A 14,247-nucleotide genomic window follows, 5' to 3' on the forward strand; every position below is an offset into this window, starting at 1 on the left:
GGCATTTAGGCAGCATTCATTACAGCGATAAGAAGCTGACAGGGCACAGTAAGAAACACAATGGTGGTGGAAAGTGTGTTTAAAAAGTCTTTGCTCCCAATTTAAAATGTTCTCAGGATGTCCTCATATAAGCCATTATCATTAAAAAAAAAAAAAGTAGCTTGTGTGTATGGTGTTAAAGCGATTCAAAAACACAACAAAGTAGTTTTAAAGCAGTAAGTAGTAATGTGATGTGTTCAACATGGAGCACTTTACATGATGTTTGTGTGTGTAAGTAAATTAAAATGTGAAAAAGCGTGAAGAAGGATAGAAAACCACATGTGAACTCAGACAGCCATGCACAGCTTAACAGCTGCAGTCAGTGCTAATGCAACATATCAGTGATGAATTGTACAGTGTCCAACATTTTGATCAATCTTGTAGTAACATCTAGAACCCACTGGACTGTCAGCATCTTAATACACACTGCTAATGCAGTAAAAGCAATCCTGGATTGAGAAACATTAAATGGAAGATATTACCCTCCCCAGAGTCAATATTTTTAACCAATGGGAAGATCATCTTGACAGAGCTTTAAACAAAATCCAGCAACATCCAAAGAAGTGCTTTGAATCTCTTTCAAGAACCCTGGAGAACGATTCCTGCAGGCTGCTTAATGAAATTATAGGAACATTTGCCTCAGAGAGTTCAAGCTGTGTTGAAGAATAAAGGTGATATTCCAAATATTGACTTTCAAACATGTTAGAAGTGTTCAAACTCTGTTTTGCCTTATATACTGGATCTTTCTTCGTGAGCTGGTTACAAAAGTCTTTGCGTATTTTCGATGCATGCAGGATTAAAAACAGATTCTAGTGATGGTTTGTTTACCTGTATTTTCTAATCTACTGTTTAATATGTTCGCTTTATCCTGTTTTTCAGGCATTTCAGTCACTATGAAATACTGTTGTTCCACAAGCCTTAAGTACTATGTTACACACCATGGCTTGATGATGATGAGAGGAATAACTTATGATGTGATGACTGTTATTCTTATGACCTGAGTGTTGTGGTGACATGTATTCCTCGGGCTATAATCAATAAAAAAAAAAGCTTGTTGAAATAAGCACGTTAACACAGAAATCTGTGTAGTCTCATATTACGTATGCTGGGTTTCATCGTTAGGCCACAGCTTCATATTAAAATGGGGATTTAAGGTAGAAATACTTCTCACTAAAAATATTTCCGGGTCTGGGTTTAAGTCTGTTATTGTGTCCTTGTAGGTTCAGTGAGTGTCTTGTTTCTTTGTGTTTTCTCCAGCAGCAGATTTTTTCGTTTTAGTCACACTTTAACAACCGGGGCTTCAAATGGACTTGTCATGAGACTGTTCAGGGTCCATTTGTCTCCCTCTGCTGATGACACGATCGCTATATTCCTGATGGGACTTTAGATACACAAATCCACAAATTCTTGTGATGTAAACCTACAATTATGGACAAAACTTAAATGAAACTGAGTAATAACTCATAGCCTAAACTTTAAAAAGCATGTGAACCTATGTGCTTGTGACCCTTTAAAAGGCTACGTAGTGAGGTGGAAGTAGACATGTGAGGTACTGAGCTACCCCTTTCTATAAAAATGAGCATTCAAAGTCTGCAGAGACAAAGTGGGCATATTTTAGAACAAACAACCTACCAAGGCAAAGAAAAAAGGTCAGTGCAAAACACCAAGATGCCAGAGGTGGTGGAACAGTGTTGCTTTGTCCAACCCTGTTTTTGTAGGTATCATATTACCACTTGGTCATCAATACTCCAGCAGGTGGTGCATGGAGTGAAATGTCATTATATTGCACAAGTGGTTGAGAACACATTTCCCAAATCTGAAGAAATGTTCAGTGGACTGATGATCAGATTAGAATAGATGCGGTTTGGTCTATGAAGATGTAACACAAACCCTGATAAAGTGAAACAGTTTTGCAGGAAGCACTGATCTGAAGTATGTTCCTTCTCATAGAGGTTCACTAAATTGACTCAAGAGTTCATTTTTAAAACCTTTCCACTAAAGTGAGCACTGTATGGGTTCTTAAAAGAAAATATAAGTGCATCCTTTTATAACTGTGGGTTAAAAGAAGATCAGACTGCATATTATGAGCAGAGAGGCTACAAACAAAACTAGACTCATATGTTTTTCCTCTCACACGTTCGAGCCTTTCACCTTCTCGTGATATTTTGTGTTCGTATCCTGTAAAAACAAAAAAAGACTAATACAGAATCATGAAAAAGTGTCACCTTAGACTTTCTCCTATGAGTAATTTCTGGCTACCTCTTGTCAACGTTTGTCTTCTTACGCCTGTGCATTTGAGAGCAATTTCCTGTATCTGACGCGATTATATTCTCAGTCCTTATGCATTGCACCACAGTTTACTTGGAAAAGGGCCAAGAGCTACGTTTGCAGGTGGTGTGGTTACAGATTGATGGACATTTTTAGCACCTGAGCAAATATAAGGGGCCAAAGGAGAGACTAACACAAACCACTCCACAGATGCTTCATTAAAAAAGCCCCTTCAGTCTCCTGTTTGCATGCTTACACACAGGAGAGACGCAGTCGCTGACTGAATGAGCTAAACAAACCAAAGTAGACGTCGCTGTTACGTCACCAAACTCATCACTCAGATTCTGACCAAGAGAAGAAAACCCTGTAAGATAACAGAAGTGAACTGTGAGGGCTTGCGTCTGCTTTCTAGTGTTAAACACTATTTTATTGGTTAAGATGGTTCATGAGGCTGATGTCTATTCAAAGACCTCTGATGCTGTCAGTATGTGAATGAGGTGATTTTCCCATTATAAGCGCCTCCATCTGGTCACCTCAATCCTGACACTGTGGTGATGACAGAGATGGACTCATCATCATCAGGATGTCTGATTGGGTGTTTCTCTAACAACTCAGGGAGCTGAATGACTTCAGATTGCATGCTGGGACCTGATGACTCTACATGAATTACAGTACTAACGTTGGCTCTATCTCTGCTATATGAGCGTCTGCAAAAACTTCAGGTGAAACAAGGATGAGGAGACTGTGCTGAAAACCTAAAGCTAAGGAGCAAGAGAGAAAATTCTGGCACCATGTAACAGACGTTTTGTGTTGAGGTTTAGTCCAGATGATTAAATGTAATGAAGCTGAAACAAAATTAACTGCAATATGTTTCCATGGAGGAACAATAAATCTGCTGTTTAACATTTCGCTCCCCTTACCCTATATCTGATAACATAGATGAATGGAACCATTCATCTATCTGGCAGTGTTAATGGGCTGTGGTAAATCAAATAAACAGATGCTGTTCAATGCATAAACAGCATCCCCTGCTTTGCTCTTTTCCTGTTTTCTATTTTCTCTTAAAGAAAAAGGTCTGTGCGATTTGTAGGTGTTATCACTTTTGCCGCAGTGTCTCCAGACTCCTTCACGTTTGTCACATTTGCTCAATGTGAACTTGCTATCACTAGAACAGGACGCCAGTGGCAGAACTGCCAGGTCTGGTGTCCCACTCAGGGATGCCCGGTCCTTATGCTACCCTTATCAGAGTCTGCGTCTGACATGTGGTCAGAAAAATACACACTCTAGGGTCTGGCAGTGCTCCACCTGCTCCTCTTTACAACAAGGAGCAGATTTGGGTCCTGCTGCTGTCGCTGCAGAAGTATTTCTACTTCACTGGGTTTCTGTCTTCTTCCACTCATTAATTGAATCTCTTTTTGGGGGCTCTCATGTTGTTGCCTCTTCACAATGCATGTTCTCACTTTCAGTTTGGAAGCTTGCATGCTTTATGCTTCCCAACTGGACAGATTGATATCCCTGAAGTGTCACTTTTGCGTGGTGACAGTACAGGCCTTGGATTATTACGTGGAAAAAAGGTCAATGTGCAATGATAACCAACAGCAAGAACAGTGTGAAAGCTTTTTTGGATCCTGGCATTCATCTGAATGTTACTTTGGCAAAAGAGCTGATCTGTTTAGGGGAATGACTAAGCACACTCTCCCACAGCAAAAGTGCTGCACTACATTAGCAGCAGCCTCCCCCAGTAAACTATTACAAAACTATTAAGCAACAGCTTAAGGAACAGGACAAAGATCCCAAGGTGCTGACCTGGCTGTAAAACAAATCTGATCCATGGAGGCCCCTTGCTGCAATCCACAGGACACAAAAGAGAAAATGCCCACGTCTCAGTGCCAAACACTTCAAAGAGCCCCAGAGGTCCCATCTCAACGCCCCGACAGGTCAGAGCTGTTTTGGCGGCACGAGGAGGGCCTGCACAATATTTGGCAGGTGGTTTTAATGTCGTGGCGGATCAGTGTATATGTGTCATGTCAAAGTACGCCTGGCATGAACTGAAACACTGACCTCATCATTCCATTTACATCAGTCTGCCTGACAAAGCTTCAACACAAACCATCTGACAGCGAGAGTGACACACAAGCACATGCAGGCAAATACACACCATCCACTCAAAAGAAGAACATTATCAGGAAAAAAGCCTGTCTCATTTTCACGTCCTGGTACCTGAAACCTGATCTGTGACTTACAGTTTTTCTCGATTGGTTTGGCTCATTTCTTGAAACCGAGATGACATTCTCAAAATAACATGGACAAATCTCCAAACCACCTTGCAATTGTTCACAACAGAATGTCATTTCTCATTGGTTTTATCAAATTGCAAATGCTTTAGTACATGTCTCAAGTGACTCTGTGCTTCTTTTCAAATGATTATGTACAAGTAGCTACAGTTAGCACAATGAGCCCACATTTAGCACATTTTCCAAATAAATAGATCTTGGCAATCTAAACTGATTAGTTGATTTTTCAGTGAAATGGTCACTCACTCCAAAACATATCAGCATGGTTTCAGTGTGTAAGTCATCATATGCACAATTGTCTGTTCAACTGTCAAAATTAGTCAGAGATATAATACCATGAAAGTATGTCTTGGAACATTTGATAAAGTTACGACAGTACTTGACAATCAATCAGGTGAAAGTAGAACTAACGAAGGAGCAGTTTCCCACATCTCAGATGACCATGAAACAGATTTACGGGGTACCATTTGAGAGAAACTCTGACGGAGTGAAAGGGCTGCGGTACCAGTATGTGCATGTAAGTCAACTACTGGTTGTCTATCATTGTAACACTGTTACAGTAAGACATGGTTACCACTGTTTTTTTGTTTTGCGTTATCCTTTTTACCTTCAGAATCCACCTTCAGAATTGTGTGACTAGAGCATTTTGCCTAGAAATTGTCTTCAGTTGTCCACTCCCTGTTTTTACAGTACTTTAGATCCTCCCTGCAGTATCTGTCTCTACTTGACTGATTAGATTTATTTCTATTCTATTGTAGAGAATAATGGCATTAGAAGGCAACGAAACCCCTCACATCCTAGTGTTCGTTGATGAAGCTGGCTTCAACCTGGCCAAAGGTCGAAGGCGTGGCCGTAACATCATTGGCCACCGAGCCACTGTGGATGTCCCAGGCCAGCGAGGAGCAAATATAACAATGTGTGCCGCCATATCAGAAAGAGGTGTGGCCACACACATTCCCAGTTTAGGGCCCTACAATACGCAAAAGCTCCTCAATTTTTTGGACCACCTTTATACTGATCTGATCCCAGAAAATGAGAGAGGTGAAGAAGGACCTCAGCTACCACATTATGTCATTGTGTGGGATAATGTGAACTTCCACCGCGACCCACGCATCAGAACCTGGTTCACCACCCATCCCCGGATGCTGATGGAGTTTCTTCCACCTTACTCTCCTTTCCTAAATCCAATTGAGGGTTTTTTTTTCAGCTTGGAGGTGGAGGGTGTATGAGCATCAGGCTCAAGACCAGAGGGCCCTGCTGCATGCAATGGATGCTGCATGTGAGGACATCGCAGGGGATCAATGTAGGGGATGGTTGAGACATTCACGCCGTTTCTTCCCTCGGTGCATCGCAAGGGAAAATATCCGTTACGATATGGATGAGAATTTATGGCCTGACAGCGAGCAGCGCGTCGATGGCCAGGGGGATGAGGATGGTGGCCAGGAAGGAGAGGGTGACAATGGCGACCACTGAAAATATTACTGTACTATAGTTCTGAAACCTTATTTACAGTATGGTAGGCTAGAGTTCTTTTTGTTTTTTTTGTTTTTTGTTTGTGTTTATAACTGTTCACATTTACAGAATCCTGTATATGTTTTCTTTTCACAGTATGTTCTCTAATGTTAACATTTCTTTGTACGGATAAGTATGTTTACAGTTTCCTTGAGTATGAGTGGTTTACTGGAGGCTGATTTTACTGTAACATCTTTTAGTTTTATTCATAGTAGTATTCTGTTGCTAGACCTGTGCCTCAGTGACAGAACGTCTAAGCATTTTGACTTGCAGTGCTTAAACAATGCCAAAGGTATAATGCATTTTGGGGGCATTGACTATTTATATGAGAAGGATATTTAGTTTTGACACATGGATAAACTCTTTTGGGAGAGGTGTGAGCTTTTGCAGGGGATCCATGGTGTTGTGCTAAACCATCCAGGTTATTTTGACAAAAGCACTAAATGAATGCACATGTGCCAAGGCAATTGAGAAGGATCTGTGCTATTTTGACTGTACTGACCTTTTATATGGGAAAGGAATCTGCTTTTGAAGCATGGACGAAGAGTTTGGGGAAGGATATTTGATTTTGCTAGTGAGCTATACTGTTGGGCAGAACTGTAAGACTGTTTGGCCAAATGACCTTATGGTTTTGAGATTGTCATCTCGGTTTCAAGAAATGACCCAAACCAATCGAGAAAAACTGTAACAGAGAAATTACCCTTTGATTTATGCTGAGTTCACAGCCTCACTATAAGTGTGTGTAACTTTGACATTTGGCTACAATCAAAAGATTCTTGATCACACACAAGCACACGGTTTTCTTTTCATGGCCTCCTTCTCCAAACTCTTTCCTGTTTCCTTCATGTCTTTCAGCCTCCTGATGGATAGCCCCTCCATATGTTATAGAGCTGCACTGTTTATGTAAGGCGCTGCTCTTGATTTGCTGTTGTTTCAACCCTCCAGAGAGGAGAAGCCTCTCCCCTCCGTGCCGAGGCGTTCTTTGTGAGTCATGGGAAGGGGCCTGCTGTTAATGTGCAACAATGCTCAGCATTAGTCATCTGATGTGAAAAAACCGTCTGTTTTGTACTTAAGGAATCTCTATTTGTGTAACCAGACAAATAAACTATGCGTACGTTTCCTTTTGACTTTGTGTGTCTGTCTGTGAAAACAGAGGAGAAAAAAATCTCTTATGGGGATGGTAAGTGCTCCTATGCTATCATGATGTAATTCTGTCTCAATGGCTTAATTCAGCCACTTAAGCAAATGCTTACGGTCATCAGTTTAAATGGTCTGACACATGTGGGACCACTAATAACTAGAGGATGCCCCAGTTTCTTTTTCTATGTTGGTTCAAGTGGAGATAATCATGTGCAGTATCACCAGAGTATGAAAATTTTAGTCAAATGTTGCTTGTTCTGTGGCTAAACTTTCCTCATGGAGATGCTAACAGATAGACATGAGGACAAAGAGACAAAAGCTGCAAAAAGCATCATAAAGAAACCTCACCATCAATTTGAATTTGGCACAGAAGTTCATATCCAACATTGCTGAAGTTGGGACAAAACTGTAGCCAATGCACCCCAGCAAAATGTTATTTATTTGCCAAAAAATTGTAAAATAATGCAACATTTTTCCGCTTTCTCATTTGCCAGATTTTTTTTTAATATCAGATGACTTTCCTGACACAACCCCAAGGGTTTTGTGTCTCTTCCCAGATCAAACTGAGAGCTTGTCATGACTGTATACAACTACTCATTGGAGCAGAAGCATGTTCTGGTACCTATGAGTGCCCCTGTGCACTCATAGGTACCAGAACACATAACACATAGTTTCGTTTTCTATAAGATCTTTGGCGAGATTACACTGAGTCACTTTTACTACTGTGAAAAGAAATCTGAGACAACAATGTCCTCTTAAAAGTTTTGTAGATTTAAGAGCCTCAGAATCAAAATTTAAACATTGCAGTTATTTTTAGGTGTTTTGAGAATTATTGGTTGAACATCTAACTAAACTACCCCAAGCAGGAAATATTGGGATGAATTGCATCTAAAGCAAACAAAGACACATCTGCTGTCTAAGACTAACAATTCACGGCGTTACATTTTACAAAGACAGAAGCAATTAGCTGCACTTGAGCACCAGCAAAATAAATTACTTCCACGGTCACTTGTTTTGAAGGGCGCATGTAAGGCTTGCCATATGAGATTTCCAGGTACAATCCTTTGGCATGGATTGCTCGGGAAGCTCCAGCTTGACATTCACCAGCTCTGCAGCCAGTTTATCAAGTCTAAAGAATCCACATGCACGTGAGCGTGCTCTTTCTATCTGGGTTACAACTTTTCTGCTTGCTTTTGCCTCCCTTTTCTTCTCCATCACTCAACTTTCTTTCCCTCCATCACCCCAGAGGGGTAAATTACTAGTCTGGTCAAGGAAGGGGGGTTAGCGCTCCTCCACTCCACACGCGCCCATATATAGGCAGCAGACGTTAGGTAAACCCTAGGTAGACGTTAGGTAAACTCAAAACAGGCACGACTCAGCCAGCTGCTTTATTTGTAACACTGATATGCTTCTGTGAGTTGGCACAGTCGAGCACGCATGGCACTGCAGGTTGTGCGGATGGATGTGGGAAGTGGGCAGCAGGTGGATGAGAGAGACTGCAGTGTGTTTGCAGCAGGCATGGCTGTCAAGGTTTACATGAATCACACTGTGTACACACATCACTTCACTGATGGCCACAGTCATGTGAAGAATAACACTTTAACTTTGTTTAAAGGATTGTTGGCAGCAGAACGAGTATTTCTTTAGCCAATTTTGGAGAGTGGTAATTTCTACTTATTCCTGAGGGATGACTGGCCAAATACAGACAACATGATGTCATGTCTACATGTTTCCACTGTAACTACACTACAATAGAACTTGATAGATAATGCTCCTAACTCTGATAATCAATTGAATGTTTTTCCTAGGACTGTTAAAAGGATAGTTCTCCCTAAAATTAATTTTATTTAGTGCTTTTTATCCAGTTTTGGAGATAACTGTTGAGGGGATGTCAGCATTCTCTTAAGTGTAATGCAATTAGATGATATGTGCCTTGAGATGCAAAAAAATAATGCACATGATTCACAACCAAGTTACATCCCAAAGTTTGTGGTAACTTGGGGGGTGTTAATTGATGCAACGTCCAGACGCAGAGGAACCAAGTGCAGGATGAATTTTCAACAAAAAAATCAAGTGGTGGTTGTTCACTTTAAGGTAGTCGGCAAAGTCAAACAATCCAGACAATCGGGAGGCAAAAAAGCAAAGGGTCATGCACAGGGAATCACTAGAAACACAAGAAAAATAATAAGAACATGAGGAAAGCCGTAAAGTTTGAAAAAAATGAAGACAAGGTCAAGACAATCTGGTAACTGGGGAGTGCAAGACAGCACGTGTATATACTGATTGACTAATTGGAAACATGTGTTACAAATACCGCTGATACTCATTAGGGCATGACAGACAATTACCAAGGGGGTAACACAAGCAGGGCGCCACGGCGGTGCAGCATTTAGCATTGTCACCTCACATCAAGAAGGCCCAGGCTTCAAATCTGCCTGTGTGGCACTTTAATGTTTACGCCTCCTCAAAAGCTCCAAAGACATTGCTGACGGTTAACTGCTATACTAAATTGGCTGTGGGGGTTAAAGACAGCATGGATGGTGACTTTCAACTGGACAAGCAGTTAAACGTGATGAATGGAGGGACCACAAACAAAGACAATAAGTGAAAATGACAAAGATGAAAAGAGACTAAAACTAATATTCCAGAATAAAACAGGACAAAGTTAACATCCTTTCATGCACCACTTGTAGCATGACACATGCTTCATTCTGCTCAGTGATGTCGATTAAAGTTTAATAAAAGAGAAGGCCTGTATCCAGGTCACAGGATATGCAGAGAATGTCTTAGAGTGCCTTTCTTTAAATTTTGCTTAAATAAAGGCCTGTGGCTCTGGAAGCAGCACGGATTGTCTTATAAATAGAAAGGTCGGTGGTTCCATCTTCGTATCAAGTGGCAAGATACTGAACCCATAGTCACCCTTAAATCTGTGAATGTTAGGTTAAAAAGATTAGGATAGAAAAAATGTGAATGAGAAGAGAATGAATGGATGGATGGATGGATGGATGGATGGATGGATGGATGGATGGTTGGATGGATGGATGGATGGATGGTTGGATGGATGGATGGATGGATGGATGGATGGATGGATGGATGGATGGATGGATGGATGGATGGATGGATGGATGGATGGATGGATGGATGGATGGATGGATGGATGGATGGATGGTTGGATGGATGGATGGATGGATGGATGGATGGATGGATGGATGGATGGTTGGATGGATGGATGGATGGATGGATGGATGGATGGATGGATGGATGGATGGTTGGATGGATGGATGGATGGATGGATGGATGGATGGTTGGATGGATGGATGGATGGATGGATGGATGGATGGATGGATGGATGGATGGATGGATGGATGGATGGATGGATGGTTGGTTGGTTGGACGGATGGATGGATGGATGGATGGATGGATGGTTGGTTGGATGGATGGATGGTTGGATCATGGATAGATGGATGGATGGATGGATATGTGTGTATGAATGGGCTTGTAGTAAGAAAGCACTTTGAGTGCTCAAATAGAGTATAAAAGCATTATGTCAGTACCGGTCCATTTACCATACTCTTACAAGCCCATTACTGTTTCCTTATCCCACACGTGCATCACACAACTAAAGGCAGACTATTACACAATCTATTAGAGCAATTGGCTTCTAAAGTAAAGATCTGGTCTAAGAGCATAAAACTTTTTATCCATTACCGTCTGTGGATGTTTATGGATGAAATACAGCCGTGCCTTTTTAATCGTTTATGATAAGAGACTCTGTGGAGAGCTCTGCAACAGCAAGAGAAGGTCTTAAATTTGGAAACACGTTCTGAAAGCAGTTATATTTTGGTTTGTTAGTGTTTCCAACATTGTGCTGTAACATGAAATACTGTTATGGGTGTCGCGGTTTTCCTTTGTTCATTGCTCTGTTTCTGTGCAAGACTTGTTTAACTTTACGGATGTGAGAGCCAACTGTAATTTTCAAATGTGCTCCTCTGTCCTTCTCTTACAAATCGTGGCTCAGTGTCAGTACAGCCATACTGGATATTAGGTGCTGCCCCATCCACCACAGGACTAATGAGATCGAATTAACAGTTTTACGCTCAATGAAACTAGACTTGGCTTTAGATTTTGGCCAGGAGCCTAAAAAACCACTGGGACAACATGCAGACCCCGAGGAGTAACTCTGAGTGTTACTGAACTTGCTGAACTAATGTTTCTCCCTGTGTTTACATATGCAGATGTGAGCTTATGTCACCCCGAAGACTGTGTTGACTGTAGCGGAAAGTTGTACTCAGAATTAATAATTAGCTCTCATTTCCCTCATTGTGAAAAAAATGTGTGTCTAAAACACTGATACCTCTGACTACATCTATTTTAGAGACTTTTAGGAACTTGTGCTGCTTTTAATTTTATAGTTAGTCGCAGGCAGTTAACAGCACTGTGCTTTGGAAATATAGGGTATCTGCCCTGTTCTTACAAGCCGCTTGAGGCCTGTACATCCACAGTAAGAACTTGGTCTGTATTGCCAGCAGTAAGTCAGATCCATTCACAGTGGGTTGCCTTAATTCTGTTAAAAAAAATTTATGGATTGAATTTGGAGGTGTAGCCAGGTATAGGAAGCCGTCCACTTTGGTAGTCTCAGGATTCTATTGCTGCTTTTTGTGGAGGATGTGGGTCTATTGACTTGATCAGGTGGTGGCCTCCAGCTTGCACTGGGATGGTGGTGGTGGAGTGTTAGGGGACAGGAAGTAAAATTTGCACCTCATACTCTGAGGCCATAGTTGTAAGCTGGAAAAGGGTGGTGCCCACTCTGGGTCAAAGACAAGTGGAGGAGTTTATTTATCTCAGGGCCTTGATCACAAGTGAGGTGAGACTGGAGCAGGAGATTGTCAGATGGATCGGTGCAGAACCAGCAGTGATGAGGATGCTCATCATTGAGTTTAAAACCAAAGCTGTCATTTGCCTGGCTGATCAACGTTTTTACCCTTACCTTTGGCCATGAGCTCCGGTTATGAGTGGCAGTAATTAGCTTCCTCCAAAGTTTTCTTTCTTACAGACAGAGTGACAAGTTCTGGTACTTGGGAGGGGCTCAGAGTACAGACACTACTCTTCCACTTCAAAAGGAGCCAGCTGAGGTGTTCCAAGCACGTCTGACCAGAAGGAGGCCCAGGGGTAGACCCAGGATATACTGGAGAGACTACGTCGTTTAGCTGGCTTAGGAAAGTTTCATCTTCTCCATACCACTAACCCAGATGGATGGATGGATCCATCTGACTGAGGGAATAATTTTACTTTCCTTGCAAAGAGATCTAAAGCAAAAAGCTGATAGTCGAGGTTGCAGATGAGCAAAAGGTAGTCTGCATATATGAGCACTGCACTGCAGATGCAGAGAATTTGGGGTATTAATGTCTGATTTATGAACATGAGTAAAATATATGTAATGTAGGATTGAAAATAAATGGTCAGTCATAGTTTATTTTAAATGTGTGTTCTATGATTATTCTCAGTCTTCGCTTTACACCTGCATTGACCATAACACACACGTACTTTTCGCTTTGCTTTCATTCTCAATTTTCCCTCCATTATTAACCTTTATTATTATTACCCCAACATTATTTCACTGCATAACTATGAAGTTCCATCAAAGCTAAACGCAAAGCATACCCAGTCTGAAAACGGAGCAATAAAACGACAATTTAAGACCAATTATGGGGGGTCAGGTACCGACTCTCTCCTTCTTTGTCTCTGAAACAGACAAAAATGGCCAGACTATACACTCATGTAGAAATAAAAATAAAAGACTCCCATTTACTAGTTTTTAAAGATAACAAAGCCAAATGAGTCTACATGAACACATGACAGAAACATCTGCCACATTTCAGATCAGCCACTGCAAAAGAGGAAACTTGCACTGCATGAAAATGTTATTCTTCAAGCCCTGAAACCCAGCTTTGCTTACCTGAGTGACCACAAGTCACTGGTCATAGGTCTACAGCTGATTGTGGCTGTAAAGAAGAGGTCAGTGAAATGATCTAATATCCACTATGAAGCCACATTTTTCTGCCAAAGAACAAGAAGCACAGTCTATGTGAGAGGACTCAAGTGCTTCACCCATCCTCAGTCCTGCAGTCTTTAGGTGCCATTAGCTCATTTACTTCATCTGTTTCCAGGCCCATTACCTCCAGAGAAAGAAATTATTTCGGCAATCCTGCCAGACAGGACCAGCCAGCCCAAACATGGAGAGAAAACCCCAGTAATAGCCCTGGTTAAATAAAAACACTGATCAGGTATCCTGACTGGTGTGTCTCCGAGTCAGCCGAGGCTGCTGGACACAAAGTGGGGACATAAAAAAGACAAAGACTTGTGGATGAAAAGTCAAAAGGTGACAAACTGGCAGGGTTACGTCTCTGATTAGGATGATGCTTACATTTTGATGCCTACATAGCATTTTTACATGTTGCTTTTCTTCTCTTTTTTAATGTTTTGTGGTACTGGCTGCTGTTTCTTGTGTGTCTCTCCTCCACCTCTCTGCATCATCTCCTCTCCTGCAGAAGGTTGCATGATCAGGTAAATTAGTAAAAAAAAAAATTCTTAGGACATTGACTAATCCATCACCGCTTGCCAACCTTCAGTCCTGGTCTTGTATTTACCTGAATGAACACAACAAACGACAATATTAAAAACTCTGTCCATCATTGGTATCTATAGCTTTTTTGTAAAAACACATCAGTACTCATTAGTTAGTACTAAAGATCTATCATATATAGTGAATCACTCTAGTTTTCCTGCATTTTAACCTGGAACACTAGTGGAATCCAGGGCACACTCACACTTCTGTCTTTTCTTAATGATTTGTGGAGAAAAACAAAGAAGTGCCCCCCCCCATTTTCTTCAAATTCATAGTCACTCATTCATCCCAAACCTCCCTTGCTCTCTCTCCCAAACTCCCACCCACCCTACGTACTCTCTTTTCTTGGCAGCAAAGAGCAAAATAAAT

Source organism: Astatotilapia calliptera, chromosome 10 (assembly GCF_900246225.1).
Source record: "Astatotilapia calliptera chromosome 10, fAstCal1.2, whole genome shotgun sequence".
In the NCBI taxonomy this organism is placed as follows: Eukaryota; Metazoa; Chordata; class Actinopteri; order Cichliformes; family Cichlidae; genus Astatotilapia; species Astatotilapia calliptera.